This window comes from Myotis lucifugus, unplaced genomic scaffold (genome assembly GCF_000147115.1).
Source record: "Myotis lucifugus unplaced genomic scaffold, Myoluc2.0 scaffold_58, whole genome shotgun sequence".
Taxonomy (NCBI): Eukaryota; Metazoa; Chordata; class Mammalia; order Chiroptera; family Vespertilionidae; genus Myotis; species Myotis lucifugus.
Genome location: NW_005871106.1, coordinates 1,814,700 through 1,820,707, shown reverse-complemented (window position 1 = coordinate 1,820,707; position 6,008 = coordinate 1,814,700). Strand labels below are relative to the sequence as shown.

The window sequence follows — 6,008 nt, the reverse complement described above, 5'->3', positions numbered from 1 at the left end:
TATTTTGTGGTTTAGAATGCATTCTCTTTAAATTTGTTTTTGGCTTATTGATTGCTGGTATACAGAAATACAATTGAGTCCTGTACCCTCTAACTTTGCTAAATTGATTAGCTATAATATATATATTATATATGTGTGTATATTCTTTGGAGTTTTCTATATATAAGATCATGTCATCTGCAAGTACACATAGCTTTACTTCTTTTTTTTTGTTCACTATTACAGATACCCAACATTTCCCCCCACTTTGTCCTCCTCCACCTAGTCCCCCACCCCCCACCCCATTACCGTGGCCTTCATTACGCTGTGTCTGTGTCCATAGGCTATGCATATATGTTCTTTGGCTAATCTCTCCAACTTCCTTTATCCAGTCGCCCCCACCAACCTCCCCTCTGAGATCTGTCAGTCTGTTCCATGTGTCCATGCCTCTGATTCTATTTTGTTCATCAGTTTATTTTGTTTATTAGATTCTGCATGTAAGTGAGATCATATGGTATTTGTCTTCCTCTGACTGGCTTATTTTGCTTAGCATAATAATCTCTGGGTCCATCATGCTGTCACAAAGGGTAAGAGTTACTTCTTTTTTATAGCCGAGTAGTATTCCACTGTGTAAATGACCACAGCTTTTATATCCACTAATCTACTGATGGGTACTTGGACTGTTTCCAGATCTTGGCTATTGTAAATGATGCTGCTATGAGCATAGGGGTGCATATATTCTTTCTGATTGGTGTTTCAGGATTTTTATGATATAGTCCAAGAAGTGGGATTGCTGGATAAAAAGGCAATTCCTACAAAAGAATGAAACTAGAAATCAACCACAATAAAAATCTCAAAGACATTCAAACACTTGGAGGCTAAATAGCATGTTAGTAAACAATAAATGGGTTACCAATGAGATCAAGGAAGTAATAAAAAAACTTCCTGGAAACAAATGAAAATAAACACACAACAAGCCAAAATCTCTGGGACCCAATGAAAGCAGTCCTGAGAGGGAAGTTCAAGAAGCAAGAAAAATCTCAAGTAAACAATCTGACCCTATACCTAAAAGAACTAGAAAAAGAACAATAGGAAAAGCCCAGAGTAAGTAGAAGGAAGGAAATAATAAAGCTCAGAACAGAAATAAATGACATAGAAATTTAAAAAAAATACAAAAATCAATGAAACCAAGAGCTAGTTCTTTGAAAAAATAAACAAAGTTGATGAACCTTTAACTAGACTCATTAAGAAGCAAAGAGAGAGGACCCAAATAAACAAAATCAGAAATGAAAGAGAATGATTGACATCACAGAAATACAAAGGATTGTAAGAAAATATTAAAAACAACTATATGCCAACAAATTGAAAAACATGGGTGAAATTGACGAATTCCTAGAAATATACAACCTTCCAAAACTGAATCAGAAAATCTGAATAGATTGATAACAACTAATGACATGGAAGCACTAATAAAAAAAAACTCCCAGCAAGCAAAAGTCCTGGATTAGATGTCTTCACAGGTGAGTTTTACAAAACATTCAAAGAAGAACTAACACCTATTCCAAAAAATTCAAGACGAGGGAAGACTTCAAGCTCTTTTTATGAGGCCAACATTTTCCTATTTCTAAAACCGGATAAAGACACTACAAAGAAAGAATATTACAAGCCAATATCCCTAATGCTAAAACCCTCAACAAAATATTAGCAAATTAGTTCCAGCAAAACATTTAAAAGAGCATATACCATGATCAAGTGGGATTTATTCCGGGTTGCAAAGTTGGTACAATATTTGCAAATCAGTAAATGTGATATATCACATAAACAAAATCAATGATAAAAATCACATGATCATATCAATAGATACAGAAAAAGCACTCGATAAAATCCAGTACCCCCATTTATGATAAAAACTATTAGCAAAGCGGGAATAGAGGGATCATACCTCAACATAAAAAAGGGCTGTATATGAAAAACCTACGCCAACATCAGACTCAATGAGCAAAAACTAAAAATGTTTCTCTTAAGATCAGGAATGTGACAGCGATGTCCTCTTTCACCACTCTTATTCAACATAGCACTGGAAGTTCTAGCCATAGTGATCAGACAATAAGAAGAAATAAAAGGCAAGCTAATTGGAAAGGAGGAAGTAAAACTGTCATTATTTGCAGATGACATGATATTGTCCATAGAAAACCCTAAAGACTTCCACCAAGAAACTACTATATCTAATGAATTCTGCAAAGTAGCAGGATACACAATCAATATCCAAAAACTACTGGCATTTTTATACACCAATAATGATCAGAAAAGGTAACTAAGAAAACAATCCAATTTACTATTGCAACAATAACAAAAAAGTAAGGTACCTTGGAATAAATTTAACCAAAGAGGTAAAAGACCTGTACTTGAAAAACTATAGGACATTGAAGAAAGAAATTGAGTAAGATACAAATAAGTGGAAGCATATACTGTGTTCATGGATTGGAAGAATTAACATAATTAAAATGTCCATACTACCCAAAGCAATCTATAGATTTGAAACAATTCTTATTAAAATACCAATTGCTTATTTCACAAGCCTGGAACAAATACTCCAAAAATTTATATAAAACCCCCAAAGACCCTGAATAGCCTCAGCAATCTTGAGAAAGAAGAACACAGTTGGAGGGAATCATAATACCAGATATCAAACTATAACACAAGGCCATTGTAATCAAAACAGCCTGGTACTGGCATAAGAACAGGAATATAGATCAATGGAACAGAACAGAGACCCCAGAAATCAAACCACATCTTTAGGGTTAATATTTGACAAAGGAGGCAAGAGCATAGATTGGAATAAAGACAGTCTATTCAATAAATGGTGGGAAAATTGGACAGGTCCATGCAAAAAAATGAAACTAGACCACCAATTGCCCCACACACAAGAATACACTCAAAATGGATAAAGGACTTAAATTTAAGTTGTGAAACCATAAAAATCCTAGAAGAAAACAGGCAGTAAAATCTCAGACATCTATTGTAATATTTTTGCCGGTATATTTCCTAGGGCAAGGGAAACAAAGGAAAAATAAACAAATGTGACTGCATCAAACTAAAAAGCTTCTGCACAGCAAAACAAACAAACAACAAACAAACAAACAAACAAATAAACCATCAACAAAATGAAAAGAGAACCCACTGTATGGGAGAACATATTCATCAATGATATATCTGTTAAGGGGTTAATATTCAGAAATTTTAAAGAATTTATAAAAGTCAACACCAAAAAAACCCCACCAAATAATCAAATTAAAAAATGGGCAAAGGACCTGAATAAACACTTCTCCAAAGAGGACATATTGATGGCCAATATACATGAAAAGAAAATGCTCAATGGCAGTAATCATCAGAGAGATGCAAATTAAAACCACAATGAGATATCACCACACACCTCCCAGAATGGCTACCTGTTCCAATTATCTATAGGTGTTCTTTTGCTTTATATAAAATTTAAATGTAATTCCCATGTAGCAATAAAGTCCACATCTTTGGATAATCTACTTGTATTATGAGTGCCAAGAAGCCATTTTCACTGCTTAAAATAGTGAGCCATATTATGTCTAAAAGTGCATATGTGGCCCTGGCTGGGTGGCTCAGGTATTTGGAGTGCGCCCCTGCACACCAAAAGGTTTCAAGTTAGATTCCCAGTCAGGGCACATGCCTAGGTTGCAGCTTTGATCCCAGTCAGGGCGCTGTCAGGGCGCGTACAGGAGGCAACTGATTGATGTTTCTCTCTCCCATTGAGGTTTCCTTCTCTCTTTCTTTCTCTCTGAAATCAATAAAAACATATCCTCGGGTGAAGATAAAAAAACAAAAAACCCATGCATTTGTGAAATGTTGGCTTTGATACAAACCTCATAATTTAAAATTTAAATTTTTTTAAATTTATTTTTACTGTTGAGAGTATTATAGATGTCCTCCATTTCCACTGCCTGGGCCCCCTACAACCAGTTCCTGTCCCATAAAATTTAAATTAAGTAGGTTACCATTTTTAATACCAACTAAATATGGTGACCCAATATAAAAAGTTGGATCAATGCTAGAAATAAAGATTCACAGTTTATCTCCTCAGACTTGTCATTAACATTTCACATTATGGTCTTGGTTTTGTTTGTATGCCTCAGATGAATTCAAATTTATACATAATTCCACTGCAGCATAATGTTAATTAGGCAGTTTTCCCAAATCTGAGAACATCAATGCTAATCTAGTTGTGATGCAATACATACTTCAGGATTGTGGAGAATGGCTTCAGAGAAGCGTTTTTGTTCCTGTAATAATCCAATTAAGGAACAGTTTCAGAAATTGTTGGAAGGTGGGTTATTCTGTAGTAACCACGTTTCAATTGCCATGCAGTTAGCCCAGAAACAATCCATTTCAACGTCTGAACAGTTGGTTTAGAACACTTGTTGGATGAATATTCAGTTAAACACTTGGGTACGAGCTCTTGCCAGGTGAAACCTCTACCACTTATCTTGGAATGTTTCTGAGGACATTCCACACCTTCTGTTAACTCTACACACCTCTGAGCTTGGATCACCTATGCAATGATAGACAATGCCAACAGAGAAGGCTTAGCTTAAAAAAATATGATCCTGCAGTGGCATGCCTTAACTTGAGCTTCTAGTCTTTCAAAATTAAGGCTATTCCCTTTTTTCACATTGTAAGTTCTCTTGAATGAGTGAATAGACATGCAGAAATTGGAAGGCAGAACTAGCTTTGCCTTTCCAACACACCTTCTGAAACACAACCTTTTCCATTCTCATCAGACATTTGATAATTTTAGAATAGTAGTTGAAGATATTAACAGAGATGGTCTAAACAGAAGCTGGCATTTATGAGAACTCATTGAATGTTATTTTTTATTTGACTTAAAATTCTTTTAGAAAACAAATTAAATCAGGAATATTTCAAAACAGCTACTTCTTTAGGCAAGCAAATGAATAACCATGCCTCTATCAGTGAGGAGTTAGTCAGAATATATTTGCAATTGCTAAATGCAATTATGACAAAGGACAGTGTGCCTCTCAAGTAAATGGTTGTTTTTGTTGTCCAGGATCTACCCTTTATCACTTGCTGGCTCTCATTGGGGGGTCATTTACAGTGACTCAAACTGTGAGTCAGGAAGTAAGAGTCTCCCTGGTGTCACACTAAAAAGACTTGTGAGACTCATAAGCTACAGAGGCTTGATGAACATATAATCTATGGGATTGAAATAGCACTTTAAAATGGGTATATTTTTCTTGCAGATGTCTTGGGAGACCGTTCTCTTGCCTCCTAGAATGGGCTTTATTTTGACATAGAACCCATACTAAGGTAATGGTACCTTTTGATAAGTTGTCAGATGTCTGGAGCCCAACTATATTAACCAACCTCACAGATTTGTAAGGGGCAAACGAATAATGCATATGAAAGCATTTGGAAGAGATCAAACATTAAAAAGTTGATGATATAGGTAAGTATGTTGTGTCAGAGAATTCATCAGAAGCCAATTTTTCCTTTCAAATCTTTGTATACTATTTAAATGTATTTTGGCATTTATGTTGGAGAGATGGTTTTATTGAATTTTAGAACTTGCATTGTGTGAAGCAAAGCATTAAGGAGTTTATTGAATTCAAGGTTTTAATAGCAGAGGCAGTAACATGGCTTATATGACTATCAATTTAACAAGTTAAGTTGTTCTTTAAAAGAGAATTCTAAGACCAACTATTTTGGTTTATTGTAAAAAACATCAAGCATGAAACCTTTTGAGAAAGTGTTCTCTTACCTTCTGATCCCTCTTTTTCTGCATTCCTATAAATACTGATATTTTTCATCCAAGGTCTTCATATTCCCCGCCCCCCCCCCCCATATCCCCTTCCTATGTTAATTCAATCAGGACCAAGGCTTTAGTCACTTGTATTCCCCAAACTTCCAAATCTTTACCTCTAGCACTCTTCTGATTTCAGGACCACTATTTTTAGCTGCTTGGATATGCCCACATAATC

At 35.3% G+C, this 6,008-nt stretch overlaps 1 pseudogene; it reads right to left on the bottom strand.

The window, feature by feature from the left end:
• Positions 1–4,298: 4,298 nt before the first annotated feature.
• Positions 4,299–4,787, bottom strand: LOC102418751 (annotated as a pseudogene).
• Positions 4,788–6,008: the final 1,221 nt, after the last annotated feature.